Source organism: Stegodyphus dumicola, chromosome 11 (genome assembly GCF_044657685.1).
Source record: "Stegodyphus dumicola isolate Sdum_Otavi_A_Nest chromosome 11, ASM4465768v1".
In the NCBI taxonomy this organism is placed as follows: Eukaryota; Metazoa; Arthropoda; class Arachnida; order Araneae; family Eresidae; genus Stegodyphus; species Stegodyphus dumicola.
This window is the reverse complement of record NC_140778.1, coordinates 101,232,661-101,249,574: the sequence shown is the minus strand read 5'-3', so window position 1 is coordinate 101,249,574 and position 16,914 is coordinate 101,232,661. Positions and strand designations below refer to the sequence as shown.

General features: G+C 30.7%; 1 protein-coding gene across 3 annotated transcripts in view; it reads right to left on the bottom strand.

The window, feature by feature from the left end:
• LOC118193031 (epidermal growth factor receptor-like) overlaps nt 1–16,914 on the bottom strand; it is a 184,356-nt gene that overhangs the window by 72,420 nt on the left and 95,022 nt on the right. For 2 of the 3 annotated variants that reach the window (XM_085827030.1, XM_085827028.1), the window contains exon 2: nt 4,107–4,172. The gene's annotated coding sequence lies outside the window, so the exon portion shown is untranslated. Of the gene's footprint in view, nt 1–4,106; nt 4,173–6,308; nt 6,361–16,914 lie in introns of those variants that run through there. The other variant, XM_085827029.1, reaches the window with a different exon arrangement.

The window sequence follows — 16,914 nt, the reverse complement described above, 5'->3', positions numbered from 1 at the left end:
TCTTTTGGCTATTGCTTTTAGCACTGATTGAAAACCATCTTCGCCATTAACAGCTTGAGCTTGGCGCCATATAAATTCCATAAGGTATGAGTCAAGATGATGACGGGCTGTTCCTCTCTGTTTTTTGCTGCGCCATTTCGCTGAGCCCCACATGCGCTCTACATGTTGTGTGTGAACGCCCGTGTTGGGATCCACAAAGTTATATTTGTGATTAACAGTTCCATGCAGAAATCCAGCATTTTCGAACTCACTTGTATTGTACCCTTTCCAGCAATCCGAATAAATGATGCTTCCTTCCTTGATATTCTCTCAAATTTTTTCCATGAAGGTAACGGCGCTTCTGTTAGATACAGTAACCAAAAAAGTAATTAAAGTATTTCAGGGTATTGAATCTAACCAGTAAGAAAAATAATTTCTTTACGAAAAACTACGTATAACACGTAGGGTTGCCGTAAGTAGGGTCGCCAAATTTGGCGATTTATGCGAATTTTGACTTGGTTGCGTTAACACGTAAGTACCTGAAATATTTATAACCAATCATTCGTTCTAATTGTTATATATTCATAATTAAATTAATTAATTATTTGTTCTATTATATAAATTTTATAACCAATTTTATTCATTCTAAGTATTATACATTAGCTACTAACTCTAACAATTATTACTTGTTATATCCATGTTAAACCTATACACCCTAAATATCTTTAAGAATCTGAAGATATTTTAGGTGTTATAATTTAGATCCAACAGCCATCTAGTTCAAGTTTTACAGTATTCAAAAGATACATATTTTGAATTCTAAAATAATAATAAAATTTGCCAAAATATGGGCCCCCTAACTTAACAGCACTGCTGTATCTAACAGCTTAAGAAATACTTCGTCTTCAATGTTAAAATTTAAAAATAAGCCAAGTCGGATTGGCAATATCTTCCAAATTCCGAAGCATTCTGCTTGCCTTACATATTTACCCATCTTTAATTTGAATATTTATCTCCATCGTTTGATTCTCATTATCTTCTGCAGACTGGCTTTACAATATATCTACCCCATTCTTATTCTAATTTCAGTATTCTATTTCTCTTCCTGTTTACACAGAAAGCCGATGTTTTCCACATGTAATTTGGCATCATCTTAGTTCCTGGTTTATTTAGTCTTACTCATCCGCCATTTTGAAATACATTTTTTTTTTCACCCACATACTTTAACAACTTTCACTTTTTTAATTTAAAATTCCCAGATGTATATTTAATTCCACAGTTCTCCCATGTTTGTTGCTGTCTATTAAGTTACACGTTATAAGAAGAGCATCAAAATAGGAATAGCGAACTAACGTTGACATTAACATACTATTTCCCTTGGAAAAACAAAAGGAAATATGACGGAGTAAGTGCAGATGTCATACCAACAACAATTCTTGGAACAGCTGAGATTCCCAGTCGTTAGGGTAAATGTCGATCCCTGAAGACCGATTGTCTTGCCAAACGAACTCATTCTGAGGTTGATTCGAGATCATTTGGTTAATGTAATGATCCTATTATAGCAATGAACTTTTATTCTTCTATTTTTCAACTAAGCTTTAGTTATTCTGGCGTAATATTATTATTATCCAGGATGACGTTTTTGTGAAAAGAGAATTTCTTTACAATGGCAAAATATTTTTACAGCGTTTCTGTAAAATAAATATATGATTCAGAATGAATGTTCCCAAATTTTTAAAAAAGCAGTTTTAATCATACTTTTATGTCCGTAGTATGGTTCCAAAGTTAAATTAATTTCTTAGATTTGAATGAGGTGATAAAAGATAAAGTGACTAAGCTTTCATTTCACGTTTAATAATAGTGTGATCATTTAATTCATTCATTAGCATTCATTCATTATTTGAGTGTATTAGGTACACAGTCACGTGATTAGTGTTAAGGCTGTTATAGAACTAGGTTTTTCTTTCTCCTGCTGCGAAGATTTGGGCTCTTGTATTGCTTTTCCTTTTTATAATATTTTGATTATTTTTTATATTCCTTGTTCTCTCTCTGTGTATTTTTTATGCCTAAAGTATTTTGCATTGTTACTGTCTGTTGCCATTAGGAAAAACGTAAGATATCATTATTTCATACATAATGTCTGTTATTAACAAATTAAATTATTTAAAAGCAATAAATGAATATTTTAAGAATTTTTTCTTACTTTTTAATTTGATTGTTTTAAATAAAATGCATTTACTTCATGATAAATCTAATAATTTATTTATTTTAATAAGCAAGGGACATTTTAAAGGGTTATATTTTGAACATATATTATTATCACGTTAACATAGATATATGGGGAAGATTTTCGATACGTAATGGGACATACCCGTCTGTATTTCAATTTTAAATTATACGGCTAATTACTTCTCTGCTCAAAAGACAGATGCACAGAAGTCATAACGCAAAGAACTACGTAAAAGCTTTTGCAGCATCAATTCATAAAAATATTTCGAATATTTATTTAAACCTATACCGCTGGACAAGTAAACTAGTTAAACAGGAAATCGCAGATGCGCTAAATAAGGATGACCTCTAACACAGCTGTAAATTAACTTATCGAAATACATTCAACAGATATCGGTATCTTAATGAATGAAAATCGCAATCCATTCATTAAGGAAAACAAAGATGTTTTGTTATATCAGCTAACAAAGATGATTTTTCTTTACACGTAGAATGGACAGTCGGAATTAAAGCTGATTTGACACAGCTGTAAAACAAGTGAATGAAATGTTTAAACACCGCTTGAAAAAAATCCGCAAATGACATTTTGCAAAGATGTTACTCCTACAATATACTGACACCAGTTTTAGCTTTTGGAATGATTAATATATATATATATGACAAAAATATAAAATCTGAGAGTTTTCAGATTTTATATGACAGCCAAATGTGCGCTTATATATATATATATATATACACACACACACATACACACTTCGAGAGCATTTGCGCTAATGTCCCTTTGGTCTAAAAATATTTAAAAACAGCATATCTTTAGAATTTCCGATAGAGAGTCTCTCGCGCTGGAGATAAAATATTTTCTTTTTATATAATGTTGCCAACGCTCGCTTCAAAATCGTTGAGTTTCTTAATCAAAATTTCATTAAAGGTTTACAAAATGTGAAATATAAAATTCAAAATTCAGGTTTCCAAATGCACATGATCGGATGGAGGACTATGTTATGACCGACATATTCGGACCGACACGAAATGCCGTTTCAAGATTAATAGCCCTTTTGGGTTAATGCCCCTTTGGGCTATTAAAAAAAGTATGAAAGGTTTTGGACTTTAACGGTCGCCCAAAAAAACTTGTTTTTAACGCTCTCGCTGAGCTCTCAGTCTACCAGTTTGCTGTTACATTCACTCCTACCAACCAACCCCCTTTTGAGATTTATTATTAAGCATCATTGCCTTCGCACTTACGCCATACGCAGTTCAACAGCAAAATTACAAAAAGTTTAAAAGCAGCTTAGCAATATACGTTTCGAATTTGCAAGATTTTGGCATACCCCCTCCTAGTCTCTTATCACTGCATCATATCAGTGTTCAGTTTTCATACTAATATGGCTTTACAAAACTTTTTTCTACCTTTTTATTATTTACATTTTGCCTGTCTACTTTATGTATTAAATATCACGGATGTGCTTACGCCACATAAAAATTCGACTTAAACGTGTGTTTACGCCACATTACATTCGACTCAACAGCAAAATCACAAAATATTAAAAGCAGCATAAACGCCACACAACAGGCGTCATATCTGCAGTTTCTTGGCGCTTACGCCACGTAAAATTCGACTCAACAGCAAAATCACAAAATATTTAAAAATAGTACAAAAGGCACAACAGCAGGCGTCATATCTGCAGTTTCTTCGCGCTCACGCCACATAAAATTCGACTCAACAGCAAAATCACAAAATATTTAAAAATAGTATAAACGACACAACAACAGACGTCATATCTGCAGTTTCTTGGCGCTTACGCCACTTAAAATTCGACTCAACAACAAAATCACAAAATATTTTATGCACTTAGATCAGATAATAAAATTAGATAATTGATAATGTTCGTGATACTTACCTAATAAAGAAAAGGCAACACCGCTACGGTCAAACTTCTGCACAAGTTGAAAATATAGGTCCAACCCTAAAAAAGATTTAAAAAAAAATTAAAATACTATTTACATACACTCAATAATTACAGATAATATTTAATACGGAAATTTTCAAACATCTATACACTGCTTACATTAGCTGTAACCATTTTTTAAGAACTCGTTTCATAACAAAAAATTTAATCTATAATAATGTAACTTCCATGCATTAAAAAACAATTATTAAGCAATTTATCATTATTAATTATTTAGTTATTTAATTATTATTAATAAATTATTGTTAATTAATTAGTTGTTTAATTATTATTACTAAATTGTTAATATTAATTAATTAGTTGTTTAATTATAATTAATAAATTGTTGTTAATTAATTAGTTATTTAATTATTAATAAATTATTATTAATAATTATTGTTGTTTTATTAATAAAATTGATTTTTAATAATTACTTTATTGTTATTTTATTATTAATAATAATTATTATTTATTAATTTCATGTATTAAATAATTTAATAGTAAAACATATGCAATTATGAAACGTGAATGTGCAGATCTACAGAAAGCATGTGAACACGTACTTTACACCGATAAGTAAACTTTAAAGCCATTAATATGCACAAGAAAATTTCAGAAAGTAATACTGAAATTTCATTTATATTTCTAAATAAATAAAATTAAAAAAGGAGCAGGTAGTTTTAAAGTTTAAATAATAACTTTTCAGTCAAACGAAAGTGCAAGCCCTATGATATGACTCACATTAATATAAAGCCTCATAAATAACTTTACTTTTTTTTTAAATTTTATTTAAGTATTTATTTGTTTATTTATATTATATTTACATTAAACAAAATTAAGTTACTAATTTAATCTCTCCTTTTCTGCACTTTTATATAACTTGGTAGTACAGATGTAAGTTCGACATATGTAATTTTAACATTAATTTGTAATTTGCTTTGTTTCTCTGAATTCAGTTTTTAATTAAAATAAATAAATAAACACCTCTTGTAATTGATTGCCTAGATTATATATTTCACAACTACCAGTTATTTACTAATTTTTCCGGAACTAAAATTTAAAAGTCTCCGCAGGACTTCTTTATATGGCCAACTAAATTATATACATTTTTGCTGCACTTTATTTAAACTTATTTCCCCGAATTTCATTACAGATATATTTCTCATTCAATTAATTCAGTTCTCAGTTCGAGGCAACGCAAAAATGGGAAAAAAAAAAAAAAAAAAAAACTCAAAACATCTTCATTAAAAAATTGTAAAATACAGAAAAACATAAAACACCACATACAGTTAAAAACGATTAAAAAACAATAATATTTGCAATTACAATTAGAATTTCTACACCAAACCAAGCAGTTTGACTAACAGGAGGGAAGACAAAATTTTAGTTATGCAAATTGAAAGTTAATTTTTGGGCCCGCAGGGCAAAAGACACCAAAGTTGGTGCACCAATCAACTTAATTCACTATTCTACTAAGAGTTTCAAATGCAAACAAATGGCGTCCTCGTTAGCCCTAGAGTCACTTAAAGTTTTAAACTCCTAATAATTCTGCATCTATTACATGCAGATTAACTAAAAGCATAAAAGCCTTTACTGGAACATAAGAACAACATAATTCAACCACTTTTAAAATAAAAAACGCGAAATTTATCAACATATAAGAATAAAAATACTGAGCTCACCTAGCCGAGTAACAAGGATGGGAATATATGTATAAGCACATATGTTTGCTGCGGGCTACTGCAACGAAAAGGGGAGGTGCACAACTGCATGTTATAGCAGTGAACAAAATTTCTTCTGAATCCCTTTTAAAACTATTTTACAATCCCTTTTGGAGGCTACACCTTTTTGAGATACATATATACGTACGTACGAACAGACGGTCACGAAAAAATCTCTTTTGAATCCATTTAGCAATCCGCTTGGGGGAAAAGAGTCTTTTAATCTGCTCGTACGTATAAATGGCACGTAAAAGTATGATTCAAATGGATTCGAGAACAGTCAAAATGGATATTTTCCTTAAAACATAATACACGAAATTCTTCGCGATTACAATACTTCCTTACTTCATACAAGGAAGTAAAAAAAAAGAGCAGCGCAAAAATTAAAAAATAAACAAATTAATTTTAAAAAAATTAAGCTGTGCCTGCTTACCATCCACATCTTCCAGAAAATTGTTTTTTAAAAAATTACAGTTTGAAGAACGTCGTGAACACTTAACAAACATATCTTCACAAAAATTCAAACGACTGATTACAAATCAACCAATTTCAGTGTTCTAGAACTTAAGCATTGTCAAGGATTTGTACAAACGACTTCAGGAAGTCGTGAACAACCATCAAGCCACGCCCTTATTATTTAAGAACGAACAACAAACCAACCGGATAAATGAAACTCTAATAAATACTAATGCTTCTACGAACAAACAATTGAGCAAAAAAATGGACACCAGCAAGCACGCTTGTCCTCAATTTCAAGAACCTCATTTCATATGGCGACCTACATGAAGTTCTTGGTGGTGCAAAAAAAGAATTCAAGACACCACAAATGACGTAAGGATAAAAATGGCGTTAATACATGCCCCTTTTTTTCAGTGACAACAACTGTGGTCCGCATTTAGCAGTGCCGTGTTCTCAAAGGTCAAGTTGCCATTGTTGAGCGAAGATTTTGCAATATGTATTTTTGAACAGGCGATACTAGAATGACGAAATTTGATTTGGTACGCGAGAATGGCAACGGTGATTGATGGATCACCAGTACACCCTTTTCCCATGAAGATAAATAAGCTAATTCGTCATTTTCAACTGCAGAAGGAATATCACGCTTAAAGTATTACACACAACAAATATGAGGAATATGTTAACGGCATAGAAACACCACAGATTGGATATCATACTAATTCATGTAAAATTGAAGATAAAAGAATATTTTAGGTTGAGTGTACTATAAAAATAAACATTACCCCACACTGTATTTAATAAATATACCACCACTTTGTATTTAAGAAATATACAAATTTATACACTTATTAATATTTAAAATTTTGATAAATCTAATATATACAATTAAGGAAATGTTTATATTGATTTTAATGCGTTTATAAATGAGGCCTACTTGCGTTTAATTTTTAACAATAAACAACCGTTTATTTATTTATTTTTTTTAAGCTCAAAAGGGTAATTTGCAAAGAAAAGCTATTAAGTTACTTTTGGCATTTTGCATTGGTTCACCATAAACGGCGTTTCACTTTTGAAATTGTTGCCACCAAATATTACAGCCCTGCATTATATTTAAGGAAATTAAATAATGAAGAATCTACATGAATGTATGCATGTTTCTCGCACTGTAAAAAAACAGCAGTACCTAAAGACATCCAATTTTGAATAACGTAGTCCTCCACTTGAATGTCGGCTTCTAGATGCCCAAATTTGGAATTTGTTCTACTCTCTATTTCATATTTTGTAAAACTTTAACGAATTTCTGATAAACAAACTCAACGATTTCGAAAACAGCAATGGCAACACTGTACGGAAAAAAACATTTTTTATCTCCAGCGCGAGAGATTGTCTATCAGAAATTCTAAAGATATGCTGTTTTTAAATATTTTTAGCCCAAAGGGATATTAGCCCAAATGCTCTCGAAACGTATATGTATGTGTGTAAATGGAAAAAATCGCTCTTTTGGTCGTAATATAAAACCTGAAAGTTTTCAGATTCCCTCCCCCCAAATGAAAATGTTTAATATTTATGCTATGTATGGAACTCCAAAAATGTCGAAGATGTTCTAGAAATCGATATTATTTCAAAATAATCATGCTCAGCACTTTATAGTCTGGTACACAGGCAATAACAATAATATATCTGGTATAGTCAGGCAATTATGATAATTACAATCTGGTAGAATCAGACAATGACAATAACTATAGTCTGGCACACAGGCAATAACAATAATATAGTCTAGTATAGTCAGGCAATTATGATAATTACAGTCTGGTAGAGTCAGGCAATGAAAATAACCATAATCTAGTACACAGACGAACAAAGCAGTCTTTTAGTTTAGCGAATCTTTATTTAATAATTTTCATAATTTTTCTTACAAATTATGCGCCAAAATTCTGTACTTTATCCCACCATAAGAAATCGTCAAAAAAAATTTAAGACTTTTCCATTTTAAAATTTTTTTGTGAATATAAGTTAATTTATTAATTATATTTCAACATATCAGCGATTGTTTTAAAGGATGTGGTTAAACAATTGCTGACAATCCTTGTGGCCTCTCAATTTATTTTAAAATATAAAAAGTTAAATTCGTATAATTGTTTTACACTATTAGTTTAGCAATATTGATCTTGTTTAGTCTTGGGGAAATTTTAACAATATTGGCAAATAATACTGATTAATATTTTTGGCATTTAACTGCAAGTTAAAAGCACAACAGAACGATCTTGGTTCATTATTTAATTTACACCATTCACTCACATTAAAAGATAATTAAGATGCTTTATGAAAGATAATAAATTTATGCGTACAGTTATAAAGAATACAAAGGACTAATGCATTTAGTTTTAAAAAAAATTCCACCACATTTTATCACAATGCACGAAAGGCAACATCTAAAGTCCGAACTGAAACACATTAAGAATAACAAGCGATAAATAAAGGAGGAATAAAAAGATTTCGAATCTGGCAACGGTCATCGGCAGCGAACAAAGCGCTGGGGTGGAAAGAAGCCGACGTCGTAATGCTAACAATTGTCTTTAATTGAGAAGTCTGCTGCCACTAATTAGGATTGCTAGAAAGCAGCCCCAACTGCAAACACAACGAAGTTGTGCTTAAATTGTTCTTTCCTCTCTGGACCGCCCACGCATTTAGAATGCGTACGGCAGGGGAATTGGCAATTTTTCCCTTCCCCCTCATTTTCCTTTTTTTTATGTGGGTTTTCAATAGGCGGGTGTAGCAAACGATATTTAAAAATAAATAAATCATTAGAATTTGTTATCTCGCTGAAGGCAATTATATTTATTACTCAGATGAAAGCAGGGGAATAAAATGAAAAGGACACTTCCGTAAACAAACCGTGGGAATTTTTTCATTTAATTGCTTGATATTTAAATGCGACCTTCTCTTCTTCTATCATATTCAAAGAAATTATGAACATCTCGATCTGCAGTATATCATCTCAATGTGCATAAATAATACATTGCAAAATGTATAAATTTATTATACACTGTATTATTTTTATATTATATACGTAAAATATATAAATTTACAGAATGACGAAATAAATTTCTGATATATTAAATGTTTTACAGAGCACTTTTATTTTCTCCATATGCATTTTTGATTAACGGATTTTTCGATTTTTGAACCAAAATATTCACCATTAAGAAACTGATAATTCGATAAATTACATATAGAAATCAAGAAATGAAATTGTTTTAGATATATTTTTATGTGTATCTTTGGGCATATTAGGATGGAAAAAAATAAATTTAAATAAAATAACAAAAAATGTTCCTTTTTTTATTGTTTTAAACTAGTTAAACTCTTATAACTAGAGAAGATGATTCACAAAATTCTCTGAAAACATTTCTGCCTTTGTTGCTTACAATATACATTTAAAATGTTACTTCTCAGTTGTTTATTACGTTGCCAAAACGTTTTGGCCAAATACTGAAAGTTTGAACTATCACAAAATATGGGTACAAGGGGGGGGAATATTCAAAAGCATTAGTCTTAAAATAATGTACTCACCAAGTTTTAGTAATAACGAGTTATATAGCGAGTTAATAAGTTAAAATAACGAGTTATATAAATTTTTAATTCATTTTTATATGTAAATTTATAAATAAAATTAAAATTTCGATGTAATGGCAGTGGTGAATAAAATTCAGTAGTACATAATCTGTTTGACATGTGAAAAAAATTAATAAGTACTTTATATGCATCACAGACACAAATAATGCACGTACTATAATAATCATATTTAAACATTCATATTTCATACATGATACCGTCTGCATTACTTTGTTACTTGTAATCACACTCAAAAATGGGCTACCAACTCTTGCCGAATAAAACGTTAGAATTTTCAAAATATAAAACTTTATGGTTCTAATATAATGATGGAGCTTTTTTTTCTTCTTCATAAAACAATCATTTTAAAACACTTTAAACACAAAACTAGCAACTGTATTTACTTATCATAACATTAAAAATCTAGAATAATAGGTTCTCAGTTAGGCTTAAGAAACGGAAATTTCGTAGCCATTTTTATGCAATTTCTTTCTTTCTATGAAAGAATGTTTATTCTTTAAAATTTTTTTACCAAAATGACAGGCATATTATAAAATAATTTTGAGTAGATAAGTAAAGCGCAGGTGTGTTATATTCTTATTCCAATTCGTAATAATCGCTGGTTTAAAGTTTTTTTTTTTTTTTTTTTTTTTTTTTTTTTAATTACTAACCATAAAAATAGTAACTGCATTTCTTCTGAAAGACAACATCGATTTTCAACAACTTTTGTTTTGCATTTTCCATCATTATATTTGATGTTTATCCTGGGTCTTTTTAAAAATATTTCAAAGGTTTTAGAAGCTAACGCTTTCAGAATCACTTGATTTTGAGAATCGTTGTTATTTTAAATAATTCTTACATAGTATTTTAAAAATTAAGAGGGAAGTGAACTTTTTTCTCTCTGATATCACTGCCAGTAATAATTTTATAAAGCTTTGTGCTTACTATAGGAATTTTATGGAATTTTAAATTTTCTAAAATCTTATGCTAAAGTTAAAAAGTAAATGCATTTAATTGATCAAAAATTTGTAAAAATATTTATATGTCATTACTAAAAAGTTAACAGCCATTAAGAAAATAACATAAAACAGCTTTGATTCTTGCTTTCGCTCGCATCTTATTCGAGTGTAATACATCATTTTTCTTAAAAGTAATAAAACGGTCGTTTTATCTTTATTAAATTCTGAATATTGAATACGCTTTCATACAGAAAGGGGGTAAGAGATGTAATTTTTCAACAGACTGGTTTTAAAATGGTAATTGTTAAAAATTAAACCTGATGAAATATAAATTGTAATATTAAATACAGTTTATATTACACATATATTAATATATGCGTATATATAAAATCTACGGAAAATTAAAAATTTGCGGAAATACCGATTATTAATTTTCTCTGATATAAAAAGATTATTAATTTCGAAGAATAATAACATGGTGGCATTTCAACTTTCAATGGAGTCCAAGCAGTGCACTTTCAACTCAATGAGTGAATGACGTGACGATTTGGGACTATTTTATTGGTCGCGAACTTGTCACATGGTCATGTGCGTGAGGCCCCGCGGGTACGGATGTTCCATCTTCCCACGGCAGTCTGACCGCGGAAAAACATTTTTAATAGTAGTTTTATTCTCATCTTAATATTTTTTCCCTCTTACACCCCGCCCCCTTCTTAAATAAGTGGTCCCGTCTCGCTGCCAACAAAGGAAAAGAAATGAATAGAAACAAAAAGCTCACGAAAATGAAACCGTGTTCTACACAAACCGTTTTTCCCAAATTCTCCACAAATTTTTCTTTTATGTATTTATTATTATTATTCTTTATCATAGGGGAAAGATTTTGAGTTGAAAGTAAAAAGACGACGATAATCTTTCGGTCTTTTATTTATCTCTTTTTACGACGGGCATTTTATTTTACCGAGGCACCGACCGTTAGCGTTCAAGGTCGCTTTTAGAATTCAGTTGGACCATCTTTCACTATTATCTTTTGTTTCTTTTTCTTAATAACCTTGGCCGTCTGATGGGTGTTCACAAGAAAGATGTCAAACTTATGGGAACAGTATAATACTTTGTAAATCGAAGAAATGTCACGGTACTCAAATCAGATGACGAATGTAATTAAGAAACAACAAAATGTCATGAGTAGGAAAATAAAGTTTTGAAAGGATCAAAGAAGTTTCCTTGTCGCCTTCGCAAACAGGGCAATTTACAAGAGTTTATTATTATTATTATTATTTCCCTTCTCAATTCATACCTTAGAATTTTAAGAGTAAATAAATGCAGCATTTTTTGGACTTTTTATTCATGAAAGAGTTTTTTAATAAACTTTCAATTTATGACTCAAAATTTTAAGAGTAAATAAACGCATAATTTTTTTTTTTTTTTTACTTTTTATTTATGAAAGAATTTTTAATGAATTTTCTCTTCGGAAATGCAAATATAAAAATTATTATTGTAGTGTTTAATGGTGTTTTAGCTAGTGAGCTTAAAATGTAAACAAAGCGCTTTTTTTTTTTTTCCTTTAACATATTCGTTTCATTACGAACTGAAAAAAAAAGCTTAAACTTAGTAAATTTTAAAACTGTATAACTTATGGTACAAAAAAATTAATTGGTATATTCGAAAATTTATTTTAATGCTAATAGATCTTTTAAAAAATTGCTTGGGATTTAACATTCAATGATTCAAATACTTGTTTTGATTTTTACTTCCTTGTGAAGTATTGCACTCGCGAAAAATTTCGCGTATATTTCAACGAAAATATAAAATTTGACAGTTCTCGTTCTTTTATGAGACATTTATACATATGGAGAGATTAAAGGACTCTTTTTTCCAAAACGGATTGTAAAACGGATTCAGAAGAGATTTTTTCGTGACGTATGTACGCTTCGTGACACACGTACGTATGTATCTCGCATAACTCAAAAATGAATAGCCTCAGAACGCTGAAATTTTGCACGTGGGAGACTACTATAACATGTAGTTGTGCACCTCCCTTTTTGGTTGCCAATCGGTTGCGCCAAATATATATACCCACTTTGTTATCCGACTTGCTGAGCTTGGTTTTTTTATTCTTATATTTTGGTAAATTGTGCATTTTTGCTTTAAAAGTGATTGAATTAGGTAGTTTTTATATTCCGGTTGAAATGTGCATGCCTTTAGTTAATTTGCATGCAACAGTTGTAGTATTCTCAACAATTTAAAACTTTAAGTTGCAAGTCAAGCCTAACGAACCGCCAATTGTTTACATCTGAAACAGAATAGTTAAGTTTCTGCACCTTCAATGTCTTTTAGCCGAATGGGACCAAAAGTAAACTTTCCGTTTTGTGCACCGAAGTATCTGTCTTTTTGCCCGCTGGTCGAATTGCTTGTTTTTGCGTAGCAAGTCTAATTTTAATTATAAAAACAGTTTTTTTTAACTGTTTTAACTGTATTTGTTGTTTCATGTTTTTTTTTGTTTTTTACAATTTTCAATGAAGACGTTTTGATCTTTTGTGTATTTTTGCCTTGCCGAGAAGTGAGAATTGAATTAATTGAATGAAAAGTAAATGAAATTCGAGGAAATAAGTTTGAATGAAATGTAGGGGAAAAAATGGTTGATAATTTAATAGACCGCATAAGGAAACCATGTTGGACCGCAGCAGATTTTTTTTTTTTTTTTTTTTCCCTTAAATATTTTGAGAAAAGGTTTCTTTTTGTTTCATAAAATATTTTTAAAGCTAAGTATTTCATATAAAATGTTTTGATAACTAGAGACATTTAAAATAGCGTCAAACGCAAAAAAAACACAAACTTTTTTAATTACACGCAGATTTATTTATTTTTTTTTTAAAGTTTTAAGAATTCGAATAACTTAAAACAATAAAAAACACTAAATTGGCCAAACGCAATTAAAATTTTCAACATTTCTAGAAGACATTCTAACTGATGGTATTGAAATGAAATTAGAAGTAAGCTTTATTATTGCATAAACAACATTCTTTCCTAAAATTATGGAAAAAAAAATCGACTTCCCCCTTCCCAGTAAATTATATAAAAAGTAAAAAATTTAGTACTCAATTTTCTCTATTCTTTAATGCAGTAGTATTCAGATTTAGTAGATTCCTTAATGAATTTATTAACACATTTGCTTTTGAGTGGTTTTTTTTTTTTTTTTTTTTTTTTTTTCAAAGGTTTAATCCTTATTTTCAGAAACTTCTATTTTCATTATTATTCTTATCAATGGAATGGCAACAATTACATTTATTAACATTTGCTTTTGGGTGATTTTTTTTTCAAAGGTTTGATCCTTTATTTTCAGAAACTTCTATTTTCGTTATTATTCTTAACAACGAAATGGCAACAATTTTTACATTACTTCCGTGCATAAAAAACAAAAGCCATTCACATTAATTATTATTAATTTTTAATTCTTCCCAACGCCTTAGGGCATATCTCCAACAGAGACGGTTAAAGTAGCAAAGGCTACTAAATGCCGCCTAACCATTCACTCGATTTCGATTTCATTAATTATTAATTTCTGATAAAAATAATCCCAACGGATTATGTAAAAACATCCAAGTCATGTTTTTAAGCACCAGTACTTGATTCTGACAACTAATTTCGACTTGGATTAGTTTCTCACATTTTTTCTGCTGTGGAGAATTCTTATAGTTTTGTCATAAAATTTATTGAAGCTAAAATTCCCGGCATTACAACCTGAGTAATGAAACTTTTAATTTAAAAATCCAAATATATTCAAAAAACTTATTTTAGAAAAGATTTTACTTCGAATGTCTATTGGAAGTTAACTTTTTTGGGGTACCAGCTGTGCTCTACAAAGAGGATATTAGCACTAATGCAATAAGTAGAGGATATCTCAATTTGCTTTTCCTTATTTTCTTCTTGACTTTTTTTTTTTTTTTCTAATACACCTTATACAAATAGGACATGGACTTACAACTTGCTATTAGATTCAATGCTAATCTAGAATGAACCATGTAAGAACAGATTTTTCCGGTTTAAAGCTAAAGCATCCTGTCGCGATTGCCTTCCGAGTTCGCACAGCTATCGCGGTTTTAAAATAAATCGCGCACGCGCGGTACAGGGTGACTATGTACCGAATAAAATGAATCACTGCTTTCTGAAATAAAAAAAAAAAAAAAAAAAGGTTTTTATCGCTATGGTTTATTATTTATTTTACTTCAGTTTGCAACATACAGAGAATAATGAATGATTTTACTTCTATTAAAGAAAAAATTCTAGAAGATTGGAAAAAAATATATTTTAAATTCAAATATAAATCTGAAAGCTTTTCGATTTTATATTACGACCAAATGTTTTTTTTTTTTTTTTTTTTTTTCGTTTTGTGTGTTACTTTTATTTATAAAATATGTTCTTCACACTTAAACCATAAAATTCAATTTAACAGCAATACCGCAAAACAATTTTAAAAGAGCATACACTTAGAATTTCCGATACACAGTTTTGCACCCCGGAGATATCCCCCCCCTTACAGTGTTGCCATTACTCGCTTTGAAATCGTTGAGTTTATTAATCAAAAATTTGTTAAAGTATTACAAAATATGAAATAGATAATAAATCAAATCCCAAATTTGGGCCTCCAGATGCGCATATTCGAGGCCAGTTATTCAAAATTTGGTGTCTCTGGGTTCCGTTATTTTTTCACAGTGAGAGAAACATATACATTCATTCAGATCCTTTATTATTTAATTTCTTTAAATATAATGCAGGACTATAATATTTGGTTTGAAAAGTAAAACGCCGTTTATAGCGAATTAGCGCAAAATGCGAAAACTAAATTAATCGTCCTTCTGGGCAAATTGCCACTTTGGGCTAAAAATTACAGAAAGCTTCAAAGAAGAATTAAGTGTTATATTTTTTAATGTATGACACAATCCTTATTTAATACTCTAAATTTGTATTTTAAATTGCTGAAGTATGTTTTCCTTTCCTATGTTGATATTGCTTACCAAACTTACTATAAATACTATATAATTTGGTAATCTTTCTGAAAAAGAATGCGCAAAAATGACTAACTTGTACACGCTAAGTAACTCTTACATTTTCACCCGTAAAAAATCGCCAAACAGCGCCAAGATGGTTCTGATAGTGCGTAAGTACCGAATTCAGAAATATTTATTAAATCAGTATTTTCATAAAGGTAGAAATTGCCAAACTTAAAGGACGACTTTAGGGCATATTAAAAAGTCAAATTGTTTTACAGATACTCGTACTCAGTGAATGAAAAAGGTAGAAAGAATTTTACAAAATGGTTCAAACAAAAAAGCGATAGCTCAAAAGAATTTTCCCAAACCACTAATTAAAACGTATTTCCTTGAAATGGTTCTAATATTCTTCTTATAGTACCTAACATTTTTGGATTATTTAATTATGGCAAAGCACACGAGGGCTATCTGTCTAAAGGGAGGGATGCCTTCGTGGAGGACTTTCTAAGGAAAACTGCCTCGTATACACGTTACACATGAGGAAAACCACGAAAACGCCCATGCAGCCAGCCCGTTCGCGGGATTCGAACCGCGGACCGAACTACCAGTGTTCAGCGTCTTTACCGCTCGGCAGCTAACGAGTTATAGTACCTAAGAAGTCCTTCTACACCTTCTTACAGTCCAATAAGATGCCCCACCGGGGGGTCGACGTAGAGAACTCTGCGAAGCTACTGGCTAGGATCTGTACCTAGGCAGTCTCGGCCACGGGGGTATAAAATTTATGAACTTGGTGGTTCTGAAGGCTCTGGGAAAGGTCACTTATTGGCCGGCCTCGGAGTCTGGCATGTCCTAGCGCGGCGTGGTGCTAGTAACCCGGGGTCGCTGGGTAATGTCCCGCTGCGACGGGCTCGCCCGAGCGACTGGTAGGAGCATTAGACGACCGGTGCTGCCTGGGGCCTGTCCGCAGGTGGTGCGCAGCTCTCCTGGAGGGTAATAGTAGAGGTTGAACCTCCACGAC